Genomic DNA, 21208 nt, shown 5'->3' on the forward strand with positions numbered 1-21208 from the left:
GCACAGAGTTGCTGTGGCCTACCAAGCTCACCCACCTGTAGGGATAGAGCCAACACACTCAAATGTGCAGAGTTTGGCACCAGTTCAACCACTGGTGAATGGCTGCTCAATACTAGCCTCATTTTCTGAGACTTTTGTGAGCTAGTTCACAATTCATCATAGTTAAATCTTAGAAGCAGCCTATAGCCATCAACACAATGATTTCATGTTGCATTAAATTATTTCTCCATGAGGAGTCAATTGTTCTCCTCCTCCTTCAGATGAGCTCGCTGGTTTGGTATAGATATATCCAATACATCAGTTAACACTCCATCCAAACCTAGCACTCTGTCTACACCTAACCAGGAAATTTGCTTTGCAAGTCTTGTTAAGTGGCACTTGCTCAGAGTTTAGACCAGTGTGGCATGCAGTCGACCAGGATGAGATGCACACTCTCCCCTTGTGTCTCCCATGCCTGCAGGCTGCCAGCCCCAGAACAGGCACCAGGGAGGAGCAGGCAGATGCGCTGTCTTCCAGAAACCTGCCCTGGGCGAACCCATTGTGCTGGTCTTAGCAAATCTGACCTTTCATGGGCCTGCACAGGCTGAAAGATACAGGGTCAGAACCTATCCTCATGGTTCCTTGTATTTTTTTTTTTTAGTTTTTTATTTAAGTCAATGATTTGAAAAGATTCAAATGACAGGCCAAACAGTGGAAGCACAAGAAAAGCTATTCTTGCAAAATGAAAACCAGCTTGTAGTTTTTCCTGTCATTCATTTTGAGTTTCCTCTTCCTTACCACTGAACATTGTTTACAGAATTATTTAGGTATGAAGTTGGAGTAATTTCTATCTTCTTCAACTTCTGTTTTCCTAAATTACTTTTTGACATACATTCATAACCCCAGCCCTTTTGACAGAGATCTTTCAAAAATGCGGGGATGGTGTCAGACCAACCTGGTGCACTGTGCAAAGACATTTCTGCAAAATGGTTTTATTTCTTCTGAACTGTATGCATGCTTGCCACTATTCTTTGTGTCTTCAGAAATGAGTCCCTTCCTACAATGAACTATTGTCCTTTCTTTTTTTCTGACGTCATCTCAGTCTGTTGCATGCTTGAATTGCAATGCCTGAGGCCACAGGCAGGACTCACCGGGAATGGTAGGTCTGAGGAGTGGTCAGCAAACACACACACACACACACACACACACGGCTAGAACTAAAGATCGGAGCGAAGAATTTAATAACGGACCATTGCTCTTTGATTTTTCTCTCTCCTTCTCTATCTACAACAAACTATTTCTAGGTTTTAGCACTGTGACTTTAAAATTATTTTCTCTGCTATTGCAGAACCTGTACAGACAACCAAAATAGTGTATCAATGTGCACAGGACAAGTGAGAAATCAGACTTGGACTTGCGATAGGCTCCATTTAAGTTACATTTTCAAAATATCTGCTATAAAGTACATTTGGTTTATTGGATCACAGGTTTGGCGTTGTTTTCCTTAGTTGAAAACTGAAACGAAGAGCTAGATCTTGTAAAGATGCTTTATAGGTATATGCTTCGGCTGATAAGACATTTTGATAAGGTCAAAGTTTTCATATGTAGTCACAAAAGGTCCCATCAATACAGGATTATAATAGAAAGTATGTTGCAAAGGAATATTACAACTTGATCCTTCTTCTTTGTTTAGTGCAGAAAGTATATAGAGCGGATAAAGTAAACCAACACTCCATCTCTTCCACCTAACCAATAAACTCACTTTGTGAAAATGTTAGGCGCTCAGAAAAAGTGCTTCAAATTGGAGTTTTGCTGCCTTTGATCTTATAAGCTAAACATAAAAGGCAGCTGAATTATCTGATGCTTGCTTTTTTATACTTTTTTCCTTTTCTATATGCACACACCTATCCATGAAATTTTATAGTATACGTGATGATGCCAAAGAAAACCACAATAACAGGTGCATAGGGAAAAGGTTCTTTTGCACATAGTGGATACTAAGTGAATTTAGCTGAACTGAAACAAAATACATCTGAATTCCTGTGCTGTAAAGATCAAGCCTTGTCCCTTGATTTAAAAAAAAATCATAAAAAGAGCCTAAGAACATAAACCCCTAAACTAAGAGTAATGCACATTTATATTGCAAAGTTGTTATTTCACAACAATGAAAAAATGACGTCAGTTTCAATATGTAATAATTAGGACTATGAATTAGATGCTGTATTCATGAAGAAATATTGTGAAACCATTTAAACTATACTTGCAAAAAATTTAAGGACATGGGAAAATATGAGTGATATAATGTTGCATTATAAAATAAAACTTATACTAAATGGTATTTCAGTGCAAATTTAGCTTATAAGGAAATAGTACATAGGAAATGGAATTGGAAGGAAAAATGCTAAAATATTAATAGTGTCTCTGGATAATGAGAATATTCTTTTTTGGGGGTCCTCTTTCCATTTTTCAGTTTAATATTATAGTGATAATATGGATACCCACGATTATAGCAGCGTAATTCATAGTAGCTAAATCTTAAAAGCAACATATAGACATCAACAGATAAATGGCCAGACATTGTGGAACATGCCTGTAATCCCAGCTGAAGCAGGAGGATGACCACAAGTTCAAGGGCAGTCTGGATTACATAGCAAGTTCAAGGCCTGCCTAAACTACACAGCAAGACCTTGTCTCAAGAGAAAAAGGAAAGAAAAACAAAAACCAGAGAAATGGATAAAGAAGATGTGGTATTTATGCACAGTGGAGTACCACTCTGCCATAAAGCAGGACGATCTTGAGTCATCTGTAGGACAGTGGCTACACCTTGAGCCCATAATGTTAAAAACTGAAATATCACAGGGTTTCTCTAAAATGAGAAACCCAAACTATAAGTAAATAACAAAATAAAAGATAGACACTAGGAAACAGGGAGATAGATCTTTTGCAAAAGGGAAGGCGACCAAGAGTTGGAGGGGGAGGGGAAGAAGATGGAAAAATAATTAAGATGTGTTAGTACATGCACTAACTCCCCGTGAGGAATGAGATCTTTATGTACTGCAAGCCTGTACCAATTAAAAAAAAACTGAAAAAAAATGTATCATTTTGTTAATAGAAAGCTAAGAACCAAGAAAATATTTCTGTGCGAAAAATTTATTCATTTGCCACTCAAAATAAATGAAAATTTCATATATTTCTGATCTAAACTAAGCCCATCAGATAGCTTTCAGTATAATCCAGTGAGAGTCACACAACTGAGTTTACATCATCCCTGCAGACAATTCTCTTCAAAGTAGCCAGTCAAAAAATTTCAAACCTACCTGTATTTTTTTTATTTTTTTTTTATTTTGGTTTTTTTCCGGTACCGGGAACCAAACTCATTACCTTGCGCATGCCAGGCAGGCGCTTTTGCTGCTGAGCTAAATCCCTAGCCCTCAAACCTACCTTTAATCCTCTAGTTTAATCTCATTCCATTACGAGTAGGTGACTATGTAAGACTATGTACACTTATGCTACATTTGAAACCCTTTCTTTTTTACTAAAAGACATTTTTCTAATCTTTTCCTCTCTGCGTTTACTCATTTTACTCTTATTTTATTGCTTCTTATTTTACTTTTTCCTCAGGGCTGCTGATTCACCCATTTTCTGTCTCCTAACTCCACTTCAGTGGGTCACTTCCTGCAATTTTTAGCTGTGATCACATCTTCAGCAAGGTGCACTGTTTCTTTGGATGTTTCATAGGCTTTGAGACACAGAAATGTCTCCAAAAAGATATTGTGTTTACTTTGCTCAGAGTTCTCATGGATTCTATCCTATCCAGATTGCATTTTTGTATGACTTTCTGGGCTTGGGTTCTCAGACCATGTGGACAGTATAAATTCAGATCTTATACCTTTGTAGGGGTTTTCACTCCTCAAAAGTGACTCTTTCCTATTTACAAAGTGCCCAGGGCACATGCTTCAGTTAGGCCAAGGGTGTGGCGTGTCCAGTGCCATTTTCACAAGGGGTCAGCCCTTCTGGGCCTCAGGTGCTAAGCGGAGGTCTTGGTCCCAACTTCCTGACTCAGTGGTATGCGCTGCCACAGCCTTCATCCTTGCAGAGATGCTAAAACGTCCACCCATGGTCATAGGACCTATGTCCGGGTACAGTGCCACCAGGACTTCCTTGGTAGCATCTCACAGATTGCTTTTTTAAGTTTTATCTTCTGTTCTAGTGCTTAGGCATTTCTCTTTGAAGAAAAAAATATACATATACATTTTATCCAGAAATCTTACCTTGAGTGGGAAGAGTTACTTGGGTTGGATTTCAAATCCTTAGGAATCCTGTAGAGAAGAGCATCTCAGATTCTACCAGCACAGCTGGCACGGTGCTACCCATTTTGAGGTATGTCACAACAGACTGATTATAAATAGAGTTAATTTTCCAAATTTTTTCACTTTTTAAAATAAATTCAAGGCCCCTTCTGTATGAAAACATGATCCTCACTTCCTCGAATCCCTTATTGGGTAAAAATGATCTCCGAATATCACCTTTCATGGGCGTTGGGGTGGGCAAAAAAGCTAAGAAGCTCTCTGGACTAATTTCACCATTCTCTTAGGCACCCTTTGAAGACACCTTCATCTTCAAACCATTATTAAATTAATACTTAAAAACTAAAGCCCGTGCTTCATAAGGACAAATAGGAAAAGGTTTACTTTCTCGTCTTTCCCAACATGCTCCTTCTGACTGATTCCCAGTGCAGCTTCACTTAGACGTGACCTGTGTGCTGGTGTTACCCAGTTACCGTAACAGGAAAGTGAGCAGGGTTTCGGCCTTCCCCAGGTGCAGTCCTGTGAAACACCCAATCAAGGAAAGGGGAACCTGCCTGGATAGGCGTCTTTAACCTCCACCTCTTCTCCATGCCAGTGGCCGCTCGTGCTCCTGGGCGCTCCAGTGTTTGTACACACTGTGTCCTTATTGAAGGTGCAGTTTAAAGGGAGAGACCAGATACAAATAAGAACTCAGAGGCAACTAATTGGTAGGTTTTGATCTTTATGTTCACCACTTATATAACACCTCAAACAGAGTAACAGTAAAATAATTATTTTCTTTTTTACTTGGTGCTGAAGATCAAACCCAAGGCCTTGGGCATGTTAGGCAAACGCTCTACCACTGACCTAGAACCCCAGCCCTTTTTATTTATTTTGAGACAGGGTCTTGCTAAATTGCCCAGGCTAGCCTCAAACTTGTAATTCTCTTGTCTCAGCCTCCCAAGGAGCTGGGATTACAGGCATGAGCCACTGTGCTCAGCCAAAAGGATCTTTTTATAAACATTATTTTATTTTGCTATATAGATAATTGTCAAGACTTTTATAAGCTGTTCTTGTTACTTGTCACCTCAGTGAATTCCGGATTCCTCTAGCAAAGGAAAAGGTGTCATTACTCTGTCCACACCATGGCAGAAAGCTGCCCAGGGCTGAAACCAGGGCTAGAGGTCCCCAAGTGCTATGAATCCCACAACCTTGGTGAACCTTGGCGTCTAAATTAGCATGGATATGAAACCTTTCTTAACTCAAGTTCACATCTTGATTTAGCAATTCTCTCTAATCTTTCTCTGAGCTCAATATCAGGTCTAACCTTCTCATTCCATTTCCTTCACTACTGAAATTCCCAGGCATACCACTGCCTTATCACTATAAATCTTTCCTCTGTTCTAAAATGAACCTAGGGGCAAGCCACTCAGGCCCCCTTATGTCCCTCTCTTGGATGGAAGCTTTTTTTCCCACAATAAATAAATTCTGCTCTTAACCTCTGTTGTTCCTAAAATTCATTCTTCAGTTTTAGAGAACATGAACTCACCCCAGATATCATTCAGGTTGGGAGTTTCTTTCCCCTGTATCATTTGGTGGTCTTCCACCAAGATCATTGGATTGAGATTTAAAGCTATATGTCTCTCCAAGATGAAAATGCCTGGTGTCTATTGAGGGTCTTTAGATAGACCCTCTGGAGCGTATCTCTGACTGCCAATCAATAACTATGACCCCCATCAGCCTGAAGAAGCCAGAGTGGTCATCACCCATTAATTCTTCAGAGGGGAAATGTTGTAGGCAGCTGAGTTAGATAGAAATATTACAGGCAGTCAGACGGGGCCAAGCCCTCGAAGGAGCCAGTACAGAAGACAAGATATCTTGCAAATGGAGAGATAGGCACTTCCACTTTGGGTCAGACCTCAAGACTAAAAGATTAAACAAATACAACCACATACCTCCCTAGGGATGGACATCAGGGATTGATATTCTAAATAGGTAGCGATGACCTTGAAGAGTCACTGACCCAACCCCTTACAGGAAAAGACCCTGTTCTGTATTCATGCCTGCTTGCTACAGAACTCACTTCCCCATTTAAATCCTGATTTAATCAATTTTACCTGAACAGTTACACTTGTAATCTTATTGGCTGACCATAGTTTTGTTCCACCTCATGCCCACCTTTTTCTGCACCTTGGGTCCAACTCACCTTCTGGTTTTGCACTATAAAAGTTCCTACAAAAGACAGGCTCCCGGGCAACCCACTCAGGCCCCCTTCTGTCCCTCTCTCGGATGGACAGAAGCTTTCTTTCCCTCAATAAATATATTCTGCTCTTAAAAAGAAAAAGGAACCTGTATGAGCTTTCACATGAGCTAAGTGCACATTTATCACTTTGCCTTGTGTTGACCATTGGCCACAGTCTTCTAAAACTATAACAGATGAACCAGCGTGATTCATGCAGGAATGGTAGGAATGACTGTGACAGATCTTCAGATTACATTACCTTGTACGTTGCTTGTGATGGGAAAATAGTCAACCATGCAGAAGACAAGTGGATTTATTAGGCTGATAAGGCAATAAGGTAACTCCTAATATGTGGGATTTTTCTCACAGTCTGATACCAGCTTTATTGCACATTAATCCTCGTCATTTATTGCTTCCTAGGGCCATAAAAACTGAAAGGGCATGTTATTTCTCAACTGACTGACTTGAACTTGTGATTTATTTGACTAGCAATGTGCTCTCTAACCATTGAGCTTCAGTTTATGGTTATGGTTGGTTTGATAGTAAATTAAGAAACATCATTATTCAGTATTCAGGAGATTGAGCTATGTCCCTAAATTAGAGTTTCTAATCTGGTTATTCATTTTAGGCTAAAAACTCTACTTGAGTGTTGATTTTTGTCCTATAACTGTACATTAATTTTGCAGGTTAAAGACAAAGGAGGTCCCTGAAAGGCCATGAGGTCCCTTCATACTGCTTTAGCCCAGGATGGCCCTGGATGGTCTAGGATTACACTGATGCTTGAGAACAGGGAGGCAGCAGGAAGAAGGGGGTTGTGAACAGAAAATCTGTGAAAGTGTCTGTGTTGGAAACAGAAAATGAACAGAGGGAAAACAGACCTGGTCCTCAGCTCTGTCCCCATCTGGTACACAGAAGCATCAGAGAGAGCATCAGAGAACTGGATCTGCAAGGGAACAACACCCAGGGGTGTCTGGCAGGGACTGGTGGATCCAGTAGCAATCCAAGGTCAGGGCTTGGAGGCTCACCGTAGCACTAGCTAAAAGCAGCTATCAGTATCCATTCCACCACCTGAATATTGGGCTGCTTTGAAGTTTTCTCCACTAGCTTAATTAGTCTACCACCCTTAATCTCAGTCTCTTGAAAAGTCTCAGGATATGGGTAATTATAGACAAATTTCTGCCCATGTGTAACACACCTGCCCTCTAGTCCAGCTGCCAATGGAGTTCTTGTTCCCAACTGAGACCTCCTGAACAGGGCCCTTGCTGCCTGCATTCCTATCAGGATTCTGGTCTTCTGAGATCTGACCAGGATCTCCCATTAAGTTCACCTTCCAGCATTCTAAGTCTTCTCTAGTTGGCATCTCCAAAACTTTCCAAACTCCTCCTGTTAACCAGTTCCAAAGACTTCTAAGCCATTTGGTCAAGTATAGTCATAGTAACACCCTGCTTTTCTAGTACCAAAATCTGTTTTAGTAACTTTCCTATTACTGGGACACAATACCTAATACCTATAACTTAAAAAGTGAAAGGCTTAATCTATAGCTGCTAGGTAGAAATAGCATGGCTGAGGGACCTGGTGGAGGAAAAAAAGGAGGAAAAAAAGTGCTCAGTCCATGGCAGCCAGGAAGCAGAAAGAGAAGGAAAGAGCTGGGAGAGGAGACAGACCCTTCCAGGTCAATTCCTTTGGTGACCTTCCCTTTCTAGCCAGTCCCCACCTCTAAAGGCACTTTCAGATATAAGCTCATCAGGGGGTTATTCTATGGATGGATTATTCTACACACACAATCCGATCACCTTCCAGAAGGCCTGCCTCTGAACATGTGAGAGTCTTGGGGAAACATTTTAGATCTAAATCATAACACATGGAACACTTTTTTGGGTTTTGGTGAAATAAATAAATGGATAAGAAATAGTTTTGAATCATGGACAAAAAGGGCAGGAATACAGATAACAACTACTTCAGGCTTCCTTCTGACTCACCACTGGTGATAAACTGGGCCTCAGACCAAGAAAAATTAAACCCAAGTTTAAAAAAAAAAAAAAAAAGGCCTTTCAATTTACCAGGCAAAGAACCAAAACTAGACTTCTCAAGTTTTAGATACATTAAAAAGAAATTTTATAGAAGATAAAGTTGCTCCTACAGCAATATAAAACATTTTCTGTGTTGATAGTTAAAGTGTTGCTTCTATGGGTGTGTTTTACATTTGAGTGTTGATATAGATTCTTGCTTGTGTTCACTTGTGAAGGATAAATATGTAATTTTACTCCACCCTTCGGCCAAAAAAAAAAAAAAAAAATCAGGAAGGAACTTAAACACAAGGCTTTTCCTCCCATTTTACATTCAAACTTGTCTTACAGGAAATGAACAAATAGTGATTCTTGAATATAACATTGTACTTCTCTGTGCTGTAGTACAAAAAAGACCTTTACAGGAATTTGGTGTGTTCCGGAAGTTGAGATTTTAAAGACAAATGTGAAACTTAGATTTTCATTTCCTGCAGAATAAAAGGCAAACTCCTCAGCCTAGTGTTCCAGATCTGAAAAATCTTATCCCAGCTCATTTTCAGCTTTATCTGCATTCATTCTTATGCCACAGACTAAGCAACATACTTTGAACCATGTTGATGAGTTTTTATTGCAGTATATTAAGTGGGGGGTGTGAATCTCAAACGCCCTCTGTCTCTTACCCCGTCCTAATGTTAAAGTCCCCATACTGCGGCACATCTTCAAAGAAAGAGCATCTATAAAACTACCCACTCACCACTCTCCAATTCAGAATATACTCTTATTTCCTAAGTTTTTTTTACACTTTTCTATAAGATCTAGTGCTTCTGCAATCACAAATAAGAACTAAAAATTATTTAATAGCTCACCAGGTAAAATATAGACATAACTTTCTGAAATGGGTAGGAAATTCCTTCAGAACCAAGAGGTACATTCACACTTCTAAACATATACACTGCCAGGGATATACCTCAGCTGCGCAAGTGCCTTCTTGGCAAGAGCAAGGTCCTGAGTTTGATTCCTGGTACCAGAAAAAAAAAACCCAAGCAAACAAACAAACAAACAAACAAACAAAACCATTTACACTAAGTAAAAGGAAAAGAAAAGAAAAAGGCAAATTTCAACCAATATAGGAAGAACTAACAAGACATGAAGCTATCTTATAGACCATAAATAATCATTTTTTAAAATAATGGGAAAAAGAGAAAAAAGCATTGAAAACCTAGTATTACCTTAGTAAAAAATGAATGTGACCTCTAAAAGAAAATCACATGTTAATGAGAGATTTGACAGTGTATGCCATATTCCCATGAATTTCCCCCTGAGTTTAACATAATTACTAATAAAAATTCTGATGTGATTTTTTAAAAATTATGAAAATGAAGCAAAGTTTACTAGGAAAACTAGAGAAGAATCAAGCACATTTTGAGGGGAGAAAAAAGCGAACGCAGTTGGTCTAGTTCTACCAGACATTAAGGCATAACACCTGCAGTAATTAAAGCAGAGTGCCTTTGGGAGAGAGATAAATTAATAAAATAGAGATCACTAAGAAATAAATCCTATTATGTCAAACACTTTAGTAAAGGCTAAGGACAAAAGATTTCAGTAATGGTGTCAAGGAAGTGTTAGCTCTTTATAAAGAAATTCCTCACAATAATAAAATATGTTCTACATAGAATTTTTAAAAAATCATTTTGAGATAGGGTTTCACTATGCAGTTCAGGCTGGCCTGAAACTCACTTTGTAGCCCAGGCTGGCCTCAACCTCACAGCAATCCTCCTGCCTCAGCCTCCCTGTAAGTGATAGGATTACAGACCATGACCAGCCTCTATATAGAATTTTAAAACTAAAGGTAAAACAGTAAAAAATTTCAAAGTAAAAGAAATGAATATCAAATGGTGGAGGGAGGAGTTCTTTCAAGTTATAAATGTGATGAGAAATCAAAAAAAGAATGAAGAGTGGCTGGGGATTTAGCTCAGCGGCACAGCGCCAGCCTGGCAAGTGCAAGGCTGTGAATTCGATTCCTGGTACCGGAAACAAACAAACAAACAAAAAAGAATGAAGTAATATTTAGCTATGTGAGCCCCAAACTTTTGCATATTGGATATAAAACAGAACTATACAACTAATGTATAGGAGCTTCATACTCACATAAAACTCCTCCCTCCCTTGCCTGTGCCCCACTTACTACAAACACATGGTAATAGCAAGCAGGACACAGGGCCGGGGACATTGCTCAGTGGCACAGCACCTGCCTGGCAAGTGCAAGGTCGTGAGTTCAATTCCCAATGCCAAAACCAAAAAAATAAGCAGGATACAAAAAAGGACCATCAAAATAAGTGGGGTCAAAGAGCATAAATGTAAGTATCTCCACGCTGCAGAAACAAACAAAAATGGCACAGTGTAAAGAGCTGGGTTGCCATTGTACACCTGCTGCCTCACATCCTCATGTCCAGGGCTCCAGCTCCCACAGCATGGTGAAGATTAACTGTGGAACATCCTCTGGAGAACCTTGAGAATGGGGATGAGAGGAGAGGCTCCCCCTTGTGATAAGAGACTGAAAAAGTGAGTTGACTAACTCATTGTTTAGAAACATGACTCATGCGAAGTGGTGGACACTGGGAAGTAGGAAGTCAAAGACAGCCTGACGTAGTGATAGAACCTGCGATGTCTGTAAAATAAAAGAGAGGAATACCAAAATATCACTGTGTTCATCCTTCTGAACTGGGGACCTCAGGCTGCTACGCGGAGACAAAAGCAATATTATTAGGTAGGAGGTGATGAGTGTGAGGAAAAGGGAGAGGAAGTAAATAAAAAGATTAAGTTCTTGCCACTCAAAATGAGCCTCCTGCAAAGTAAAATTCCAAAAGCACATTAAAATATTTAACATGGGCAGGGGATATAGCTCAGCGGCACAAGCATCCACCTGGTAAGCACAAGGTCTGAGTTCTCTTCCCGGTACCAAAAATAAATAAATAAATAAATAAATAAATAAATAAATAAAATATTTAACATAAGAAAAAAATATGAATCCTACTTCCCAGTTGGAACATGAATTCATGTCAGATAAAATTAATTTTGCTGAACTGTTTGATGAGGAATTGAAAATAAATGTGCTTAAGATGCTGAAAGGGGTATACAAAGATGTTCATTCCCTTAGGAAAAAAACATAAAAGTATGTTTTTAAAAAATATAATTTTGAAATAAGAAATCAGTGGATTTGGAAGTTTCAGTTTTGCAGTGTGAAAAGTTGTGGAAATCTATTGATCCACAGTGTGAACATATAATAAACCACCAGGTTGTACTCTTAAGAATGGTAAAGAAGGTAAATTTTATATGCTTTTTACTATGATAAAAAATATTTATACTCTGGTCCCAAGCAATTCCAATTAAATGTCTCTGTAGGAGCAGGCTGAGAATGAGAAGGAAAAGCAATAGATATTTTCTATAACTTCCTAGTTAATTTTTCAAGTAGCATTAAGGTGAAAAATACCTGATTGTACACTACCTTCAGAGATTCACCTAATACAAGACTACATAAATTGAAAGAAAAAAAGAATAAAACAATAAAGTGTGAGAGACAATGTAACTGGAGAGAGGTGAGAAATATAAAGTAAATATAGAAATAGGAGAAATGGTCAAATGAAAGCCAGTATAGCAGTTATTCATATTAGATAAAATAGGATGTGAAGCAAAAGGGCCAGGGATGTAGCTCAGTGACACAGTGCCTGCCTGGTAAGCGTGAGGCCCTGAGTTCGACTCCTGGTACCAAAAAAGAAAAAAAAAATCTGAACGTGAAGCAAAAACCTTAGGTAACAAGCACGGTACATAATAATCAAGTGGGGGGATCATGTTCAATCCTAAAATACATATTACAAACATAGGAGGAGCTCTCTTGTGATCTCTCTCTCTCTCTCTCCCCCCGCCACCCTCTTTCATGGCTTTTGCTGTCTTCCACACCATTAATGATTGCCCCTCTGCCTTGAGCCACATTATGGACTGAAATCTCTACAAGCTGTGAGCCAAATAAACCTTTCTTGCTTTTAAAAAAAAACATAGAACACAAAAACTGACAAAATAAAAAGTAGATACAAATTGAAAATTATCATGGGAAATGTTTAACACTTTCATCAGAAACTGTTCAATGCAAGGGCAAAACAAACAAACAAACAAACAAAAAAAAAAAACAACGTTTGGAAAGCTGGTGTCGGGGCTGGGAATTTAGCTCAGTGGCACAGCGTCTGCCTGGCAAGTGTGAGGTCGTGAGTTCGATTCCCCGTACCGGAAAAAACAAACAAACAAACAAACAAACAAAAACCGAAAGCTAGTGTGGTGGCACATGCCTGTAATCTCAATTTTTAGGAGGCAGATAGGAGGATTGTCTTGAGTCCACGGCCAGCCTGGGGTCATAGTGAGTTCAAGGCGAGCTTGGGCTACAGGTCAAGTTCCTGTTTCAAAACAAAAACAAAAATAACCACGACCACCACCACAACAAAAAACTTTGGTAATTATAAAATATTTTGAAAACAAAATTAACGAAGCTTGATCAAATAGGGTACAGACAGTCCTGGAAATGGTGAAGAGAGTATGTTTATTCTTTTTACAAACACCTGAAGCAATCATAAAAATTGACAACATACACAGCAAAGTAAGTCTCACACGTAAGCACGCAAGTCTGCACCGAATGCATCATGCCCCCAAATCCCACTCAAGAGCATGACCTTCCCCCAGCTTCATGCCAGTTCTACAATTTGCTTCCTGTTGGGGGACAGCCATGGTGAGGACTAACCAACCACCCTGATCCTGGGCAGGGACAATGCCCAGGGAGGGAAGGGAGCAACAAGACCCTGCAACTGCTAATATTAAGTCCGAAAGTCCACTTAAACCTCTGCCTGTGCCCTACATCCAGCAGAGGCTCGAGGCCTGATCATGTCACCCATATACCAACAGAAGCAAGGACACACCCTAGCTTGGACAGTAAACGTAGTCTGGGGTGAATGGCTAGAGGGCACTCTGGTGCACAAAAGGCACCTCAAAAACTCATAGGCATGAAAGCTAGGTGGAGAAAATTGACTGGATGGACCCCAAGACTGTAGATCTTGAGAAGAAACCCCTCATTCAAAAACATAGGAATTTTTTCTTGGGCTCAGTTTTTTTTTTTTTTTTTCTATTTTCTAGTTTTTATTATTTTTACCTTTCCTTCATTGGTTTTTGGGGAATTGGAGTTTTTCTCCACCTTTTCCCGCCTCTTTAAGTTTCTTTTCTCACCTTTTGTTTTTTTCCCTTTCAGTTTTTTTCTCTTCCTTCTTATCTTTCTTTTATTTCCTGTATTTTACTCTCTGCCTAGTTTTTCTTTATTTTCTTGTTCGTTCTTTCTTGTAACTGCTCTCTAATACTATTTATTTTATTTTATTGCTCAATATGACCCCTTATCTCACTGTTCTCCTTTTCATAGCCCACTGATTAATTTTTCAAAATTTGTTTTTTTGCTGGGTATGGTGGCACATGTCTGTAATCCCAGCACTTGGGAGGCTGAGGCAGGAGAATCATTGTGAGTTCAAGACCATCCTGGGCTACAAAGTGAGCTCAAGGCTAGACTGAACTGCATTGTGAGACCCTGTCTCAAAAAAAGCCAAAAAACAAACAAACAAACAAAAAACCAAAATTTGCTTTTTTATTCCTAAGTCCCCACCCTCTCTACTTTTACTAGTATAACTAGTAAGCTTTATGGATCTCTAGATAGGTAGTTAACTTTACCCTATTGCTATTTAATACTCTTCTATTGCTGGTAAAGGTAAAGTTGTTCCACTTAGTAGATATTTACTGTAGGTCAATATTTGGTTTGTCTTAGTGTTCATTCTATAATTGTAGATCTCTTTTTTATGAACAAGGGTATAACTTTATTGGTTCTTAGGGTTTGTCAATATGCAGTTTGTATTTGACACTATAATTGATGTTGATTTTATTACTATAGACAAGGTGACAGCTTTTGCTACTAATTGGCTTTCAAGGAATGCCAATATCTGGATTACCTTGAGGTCATTCAATACCGTGGTCCATTCCTGGAGAACTGGGTACTGGGCCAAATACACTGCAGCCTCCCATCTCAAGTAAAAGGAAGTAGTGGGATGCTGGGACAGAGGCAAAGGCTAATAGTCATGTCCAGAGGACATCACTGAAAGATGGACATTAACTAAAGAGGTCTTCATACTAGAAACAAGGCTTTCCACTACAATCAACCCATAAGCCTTAACACAAAAAACAAACAAAAGGAAATAGAAATGTGAGAAGACAAGCCAACAAAATAACTTTGAAAACTCTCAACTCCCCCAAAACTGATCTACAGGGCATTGGAGGGGAGGAAACCAAAAGTGACACACACAAATTATTCAAAATTATATCAGGGAGATAACAAAACAGACCAATAAGATGTTTGGCAAGCTCACATACAATATAAGTAAATAAGTATTAGGCCAAATAAACAAAATGATCAGTGACTCTACAGAAGATACTAAAAACAAAAACCAAAAAGCTAGTAGAGTGTATCAGTCAGTGTTTTACTAGATAAACAGATGTAACATAAGATCTACAAATGTGTAAGAATTTCCAAGAAAAACAAAAGAATTTACAAATTGGCTTATGATGGCCAGTCACAGAGTTGGATGTGGAAGTGTGCAGGGGGTGTCTGCACACTGGAGAGTGAAGGATTCAGTCCAAGGTCTGGAGCTCACTGAAGTGTTGGTACAAGTCCATATCAGGGGGCTGATGGGTCTGCCAGGGAAAGCTGAAGGGTCTACACTGTAAAGCTGACAGGTCTACAATGAAGGCTGAAAGATCTGCAGTAGAAACCAAAGAGTGTACTAGACAGTTGAAGAGTTTATGACAGAAGCCTGAGTCTGCGCTGGAAGCCAGGAGACTACATCCAAGCTGAAGGCAAAGACTGGAGCTCCTCCGAAGAACAGAAGCAAATCTGTCCTTCCTCATTTCCCTGTTACATTGTCCAGGTGATGAGACACTCTAGGGTGGGTCCTGTACACCCTAGGGTATAGAATTGCTGATTTAGTTAAGCTTCTAAACTTCTCAAGTTGACACAATTAACCATTACAAAGAACTGAACAAAATAATGCAAAACATGAATGAGCAGCATAAACAGAACAAAAAGCTCCACATAGAAATTCAGGAGTTTAAAAATTCTACTGAAAGTATGAGTGACCAGTGTGAGGACAGAGTGTCTGCATTAGAAGATAAGGCTGTTGCCAGTGACCAAACAATGAGATATCTTAAAAACAAGAGAACATGAGAAATGGATGCACCAGCTGTTCCACTAGATCCTTGACTTATGAACTCAATTCATTCACAATGGTTGTTGTAACTCTAATTTGTTGTAAGACAAGGTTATTTTTCCCATAAGAAATAATGACAATATCCATAATGCATTTTGAACCTCCAAAAGAACCCCTTAACTAAACTTTCTATAATAAAACAGACTGTATAATGTGCATAATTTACCAGAAGCAACAATAATTTTCCTAGTGTGTTCACCAAAAAGCTATAAAATATACCTCATTTATCTGAAATTGCAGTGGCATTCATCACAGAACTGGAGAAAACAATTCTAAAATTCATATGGAACCAGAAGAGACCCAGAATAGCAAAAGCAATCCTGGGTAACAACAGCAAAATGAGAGGCATCACAATTCTGGGCTTGTAGTTATATTATAAAGCTACAGTGATAAAAACAGCATCGTACTGGCACAAAAAAACAGATATAGGAATCAATTAAACAGAGTAGAGGATGCAGAAACAATCGCAAGAACATTCAGCTATTTGATCTCTAACAAAGGAGCCAAAAACATAAACTAGAGGAAAGATAGCCTCTTTAATAAATGGTGTTGGGAAAACTGGCTATCCACATGCAGAAGATTTAGTCTAGACCCATATCTCTCACCATATACTAAACTAAACTAAAAATAAATCAAAGAACTAAATGTTAAAATAGAAACACTTTACCTGCTAGAAGACAAAATACATAAAACTCTTGAAGTCATAAGTGTAGGCAAGGACTTTCTGAACAGAAACCTGTTGCATAGGAAATAATACCAAGAATCAACAAGTGAGACCATGTCAAATTAAAAATCTTCTGACCAGCAAAGGAAACAACTAACAGAGTGAAAAAACAGCCTACAGAATAGGAAAATCATTTTCCAGCTATTTCTCAGAGGACTAGCATCAAGCATATATAAAGACATCTGGGCATGGTGGTACATGCCTGTAGCCCCAGCACACAGGAGGCTGAGGCAGGAGGATCGCCATGAGTTTGAGGCCAGCCTGGGCTACATAAATGAGTTCAAGGCCAGCCTGAACTGCATAGCAAGACCTTTTCTTTAAAAAAGACTATATAAAGCACAAAAAATTCAATTTCCCCCAAATAAAAGACCCAGTCAAAAAGTGGAACAGTGAAGTGAATAGGCATTTCATCCAAGAAGCAAAGATGGCAAATAAATACATGAAGAAATGCTAAATATCACTGGCCATTAGAAAAATGCAAATTAAAACGACACTGAGATTTCACCTTATGCCAGAAAGAATGCCCATCATCAAGAAATCAAACAATAACATGCTGGGCATGGTGGCACATGCCTGTAATCCCAGCACTCAGGAGGCTGAGGCAGGAAGATTGTTGTAAGTTCGAGGCCAGCCTGTGCTACAAAGTGAGCTCAAGTCCAACCTGAACTGCATAGCGAGACCCTGTCTCAAAAAAGACAATAAATAAATAAATAAATAAATAAACAAACAAACATTTGGGGAGATCCTTTAAAAAAAAAAAGAAAAAAAAGAAATCAAATAATAACAAATGCTGGCAAGGCTGTAGAAAAAAGGAACGTTTCTACATTTTAGATGGGAATGTAAACTAGTACAACTACTATGGAAATCAGTATGGAAATTCTTTAAAAATCTAAAACATGAAATTACATTTGACCAAACTGTTTCCCTTTTAAGGATGTTCCTGAATGAGTTAAAAATGCCAAATTACAGTGATACACACATACTCATGTTATAGCAGTGGAATTCATAATAGCTAAAACTTGAAGGCAGCCTACATGCTCAACAGATAAAGAAAACGTGATATTTACACATCATGAACTACTACTCTCCCATAAATATAAACTTGAATCCTTTGTAGGAAAATAGAGACACCTTGTGAGTTTAATGTTAAGTAAAACAAATCAGACATTCAAGCTTAAATATTGGAAATAAAGAACAAAATACAGATAAATAATAGGAAGTAGGGAGGTAGATCATTTCCAAATGGTAAGGGGACCAAGGGACTGAGGGAGCAGGGAGGGAAAGGGAATGAGAAAAGGAACTGAGATGTGTTAAGTACACATACTACCCCCACACAAGGAATGTAAACATTATGTTCTCCAAACCCATGCCAATATAAATCAGTCAATCAATTGATCAATCTTATCCCATCCCACTACAATAAATAAATAAAAAAAAAATAAATAAATAAAAGAATAGTTCTTTTGTCTCAGCTGCTTGGTTACTTTTCTCATTGCTGGGACAAAATACCCAACACCCACAAGTTATTTCAGCTCACAGTTTGTGGAGGTTTCAGTCCATAGTCAACTGGCTCTAAGGCAGGGTGGCATGGCAGAGGAGAAATAGTCTATGGCAGGGCAGGCAGAAGGTAGTCAGCAGTGAGCAACAAGCAACAAGCAGCCAGCCTGCCTTTCTCTTTTATCCCATCCAGGCTACCAGCCTTTTGGATAGTGTCAGCCAGACACTTTATCCCAAAGAAGGACATCGGCACCTTGATGGCAGCCCCACTGAAGATATGGAATAGGAGAGCATTGATTCCCCCCAAAAGAAATGAAGACCTTCCCACCACAAAATGGAACAGTGCTACAGCGGTACAAAACAATGTCTGCCTCAGATATTTGATGGTTGTTTTAAATATATATTTGTCCAATATGAGAATCTTCGTACTAACCCACCACCCTCATTCTCTTCATACCCAAAACTTAATTCTTGATGTCTCTCATTTTATTTTAACAAGAAATGTTTCCTCATAACCATGCTCAGCAGGCATAGGTTAGGCTGGGTGGGGAGTCAAAGAAGAATTAAACATGAATTGAGCTCCAGCATTCACTCTATCAGGAGAAAAGGACAGAAGAAATAGATCAGAAAGAAACACCCAAGTGCCGTAAGGAGCACAGATAAAGCACTCTGGAACTGTAGAGGCAGAAATTCCTCCAGCTGCACTCTTAATCATATGCTGTCTCCCAGCATCTCTGTATTATTGTCTTGTCTGGTTATTGACTCTGACTTGGAGATCAGCAAAGCAGTTATTGCCATATTCACAAGACTGAGCCTCCTGCCTCCAGGTCACCAGTTTCTCTGAGGCAGGGCTGAGGACTGGGATAGGCACAGTGCGGGGACTAATGTCATAGGTTTAAGGGCACTGCTTCAGCAGATGAGGACACCAACGCAGTGTTCTCTGAATAAAGTGTATGACCATGTAGTCCTTTAGCTTACCAGTATTTTTATTTTTATTTTTATTTTATTTTAGAAGTAAAAGGAGGAAAATACTAACAGACAGACAACATTTTACAAAATAGCAAAGGATCAGTACAGACATTACAGAGTTACAAACAGAGTGGTAGGGAATTAACAATGCTTGTTGTATTACATATTGATATCTTCAGAGTAGTTTCTCATGAAAGCAGATATAGACATACAAAGCTGATCAACCAAGGCCTCATTGACAGTTTCTTTCAGCAAGGAAATACAAGACAGTAGAACAGCCGTGTTAACTATCCTGCATATACATACATACAAACTTTCTCCTTCTTTCCCTTCTCTTTTCCCATATCCCAGTTACCCTTTACCTTTGAGTGCTTTCCTATCAATTCACAATGTCTATCATATCTCCTAGTTTAAATTAACTCTTTCAGGCTTTACACTAGAGAAACAATGCGGTGTTTGCACATGTATGTTTGATTTATTTCACTTATGAGTATGGTCTCTAGTTGTGACCATTTACCTATAAAAGCCTCGAGTTTATCTTTCTTTACAGCTGAAGCTTACTAGTATTTTTAAATACATTGAATGAAGTAGGAAATTCGAGGTGATAAATTAAAGATTGCTTTTCTCTATTGCCACATTTTTTTTTATGGTGGGAGGAAATGTCTTCCTATCTGTATTTCCTGCTTCCAATTACTGACATCCTATTTGGGCATGAAATGTCAAGTAAAGGTAATTACCTATGATAGTAAATCATCCCTGAAGGGTGGAGACCCTTTACAGGGTAATCTGAGTTTTTCCCGTGTGCCCTGGCAAAGTATCACATTTTGTATATTCTTTTGTACCACTTCCAAAGCCATCTGAAAAACAAACTATGTTTCCTAGGGGGTTTTTTGTTTCTTATTTTTAAATGACATATGGTTAGGAAATATCTTCTTTACTCTTATAATTATTTTCTCCAGTTTTTCCCCATTAAATAGCAATTACTTTCATGTATAATCTTCCTAAGTAGTTATTTTCTATCTCCTGAAGAGAATAATCACAGTGAATGTATTCATCTTATGTTCTTCATGGTTCTTCTCAGCATGGAACCTCTACTGAATATAATTTGTACCACAGTAACCAACACAGACACTTAAACATGCTTAGAAGGTCATGTTTTTAAGCAGACCAAATTTTCTGATCAAACATTCATCTATTTTATCATGTGTTATTTTCCTGGATTCTATCCAAAAGTACCTTCAAAGAGAAATTAGAAATAATGTGAACACAGGTACCATATTTCAAATGTGAATACAGGTACCATATTTTATTTTCTCAGGGAAAGATGGGAGAGAAAAAAAACTTTTTCTTTGGGCTTAAATTATCTTACATTTATGCCATGCTAAGCAGTGCATAAGACATGCAAATTATTTGCTTTGTAGGGGAGTAAAACCCCTTCTGAATTCATTTCTTAGTGCGAGCAATATTGAAAACAATTTAATTTGCATTATATCAAAGGAACTTTAGATTTAACAATTAAGCATGTAAATCACATTTTAACAAAGTAATAGAAAACAGAAACAAGCAGCTATGAAAGAGGAATTATCATTTATCTAAGCTTGGAAGCAGCAAATGAAATATCAAAAGACAAAAACAAGAGATCCAGTAATTTATAAATTATAACATTAAAGGAGGTGTTGACAAGCAATATTATTTTACTAGAGCTCATTCATGATTAATTTAGAAGAAATTATTCTTGGCCTTGAAGCATTCAGTGGTGATCATATTTCACAAATAACCCCAAAGTCAACAACACAGAAAATTATGTCATTTTGTTGAGCCAAAATGTGAACTCTGCTGACAGCATAGCGTGCCTACCTGAGTCTGTCACTAGAAAGTGTCCTCTCTGGCCTTGTCTTAGTGGGTTTGGGCTGCTATAATAACATAGCACAAATTGTGTAGTTTAAAAAGAATGAAAATGTACTTCTCATGGTTCTGGTACCTGGAACACTGCCAATACATCTTCTGAAGAAGATGCACAGTAGAGAGCAAGACGGCAAAAGGGAAGAGCTCAATCTGTACACTGCTTTTTAAATTTAATACTAAGAAATTGTTTATTGAAGGCTGTTGTGGTTTGTGTCTGGGTGTCCCCCCAAAGGGCTTTTAGAGTTTATGATTTGTGGGAG

The sequence above is a fragment of the Chinchilla lanigera genome, unplaced genomic scaffold (genome assembly GCF_000276665.1).
Source record: "Chinchilla lanigera isolate Chin_1 unplaced genomic scaffold, ChiLan1.0 scaffold00056, whole genome shotgun sequence".
In the NCBI taxonomy this organism is placed as follows: Eukaryota; Metazoa; Chordata; class Mammalia; order Rodentia; family Chinchillidae; genus Chinchilla; species Chinchilla lanigera.